Source organism: Pseudophryne corroboree, chromosome 12 (genome assembly GCF_028390025.1).
Source record: "Pseudophryne corroboree isolate aPseCor3 chromosome 12, aPseCor3.hap2, whole genome shotgun sequence".
NCBI classification, from domain to species: domain Eukaryota; kingdom Metazoa; phylum Chordata; class Amphibia; order Anura; family Myobatrachidae; genus Pseudophryne; species Pseudophryne corroboree.
This window is the reverse complement of record NC_086455.1, coordinates 111,897,509-111,899,556: the sequence shown is the minus strand read 5'-3', so window position 1 is coordinate 111,899,556 and position 2,048 is coordinate 111,897,509. Positions and strand designations below refer to the sequence as shown.

At 44.4% G+C, this 2,048-nt stretch overlaps 1 pseudogene; it reads left to right on the top strand.

Moving 5' to 3' along the window:
• The first annotated feature begins 205 nt into the window (after positions 1–205).
• On the top strand, positions 206–321 carry LOC134981800 (5S ribosomal RNA; annotated as a pseudogene).
• Positions 322–2,048: the final 1,727 nt, after the last annotated feature.

Sequence of the window (2,048 nt, the reverse complement as noted above, 5' to 3'; positions counted from 1 at the left end):
AGCTGAGAACTGTTTAAAAATGGGAAATGCCTCCTATAGAGAGAAACTCATATCATTTGATAGTGCAAAAAAAAATAAAAAAAAATTATATAATATATATATACACATACACACGGCCTTTGCCGTCAACAGAGGGATGGTTTTATGAAAACCATATTGTTTCTGTCTGGGGCAGTCATAAGGCCAGCCATGACTTCACCTTTGAATCTACAGCACACCACACTGGATGGGCCCAATCTCACGATCTTGGAAGCTAAGCAGTGTTGGGCCTAGTTAGTTCTTGGATGGGAGACCATCTTGGAATATCAGGTGCTGTAGGTACACTGGGCTGAGGTACTGGAAGACAGGTTTTTCAGCGCCTACAAGGGAGCAAGAATCTCATATAGATCATATGGACACTAATGTTCTAGGGCATCAGCATTAACAATAGTTGCTCGCAGAGCAGTGTTGCTTGCATATATGGAAAGCCGATTCAGAATTAAAGAAAGTTCTGGAAAATTTGCCTTTTGGCTGGAAGTTTGTTGGTAAGGAGTTAACAGATATTCTGGAGTCAAAATCAGACTCCAAGAAGGTTACATTTCCTTCCACATGTAACCCCAAACATAGGGATCTGGTTTTCGGCCTAGTCGGTCATAAAGGGACATAACAGCCCCAATACAATAAGTTTGGTAAGGCAAAGAAGCAAAGGCAACCAAAGGGCCAGCTTCCAAACCAGAGGTTAAGCCATCAGCATGATGGTGCGGGCCACCTTCTGGGGGACCCCAGGATAGGAGACCAACTTCTTCAGTCTACACAAATCTGGTAACGGTTTACAAACAGATGCCTGAGTGCAAGAAGCGGTATCTCTAGGTTATATTTCTCTTCAAGAAGCATCCTCCTCGAAGTTTCTGTTCCAGTCCGGTAGAGGCGAAGGACAGGGGTTGCAAGAAGCAGTTCAGAAATTCCTTTGGTCAGGAATAGGCAGTCCAGTAACCCCTGCACAATAGGGACAGGGGGTTTTACTCCAACCAGGTTTGGGTTCAGAAGGATCCTTTCACCCCAATCTCAAAATCCTAAACAAATAAGTATGGGTACCACAGTTCACAGGGAAACGTTGCGCTCCATAGTTTTGGCATGGAACCAGGGAATTACAGGGTATCCATGGATAGTCAGGATGTTTACCTACAGGTTCCTATAGCACTGTTCCATCAGTGTTATCTCAAGGTTCACCATCCTCCAGCAACATTTTCAGTTCCAGACTTTACCCTTGGGGTTAGCCACAGTCTCCAGAGTATTTACCAAAATTATGATGATTATGGTAGCTTATCTCTGCAAGAAGGGGATAAGAAAATTGTTATACCACCACCTTTTTTTTTTATCTTGGCACAGGAAAGGCTTCTGTGCCATCTCCAACAGACAATTATTTGTCTGCAGAGGCACTGGTGGTTCATAAATTGGGCAAAGTCAGCTCGGGTTCCGTCACAACGGATGACTCACTGTGGGGCTGTACTGAATTCCAGTCTGCAGAAAATGGATTACCTCGGAACAAGATATCCAGGGTACAGTCAAGTACTCAGGAGTTATTACACAGTTAAACAATATCAATTAACGCAGCTATGCGACTGATGGGTTTGATGGTGTCAACATTCGACATGGTGGAGTATGCACAATTCCACTCAAGACCTCGGCATCGTCCGATTCTAGCCGGATGATATGGAATACATCGGACAATAAAGAAGCAGACTATGGTACTTTCTCACAAGGTAAGTAAGTCATCAGCCTGGTGGCTATAGACATACCATCTAGACAAAGGGAGAATCTTTAGGATATCAGATGGGAGATCCTACAACAGATGCCAGTCTCCAGGGCTGGGGAGCAGTGTCCGGAAGATTATGGTTCCAGGGACAATGGACCATAGAAGAGAGTTGCCTGCCAATAAATATGTTAGAACTTCGGGCAATATACAGGCAAAAGACACTCTTCAAGGAAGACCAGTCCAGATCTGCTCATACAATTTAACGGCGGGGGCGTACCTCAACCATCAGGGAGGAATGCACCTCCAAGCAACA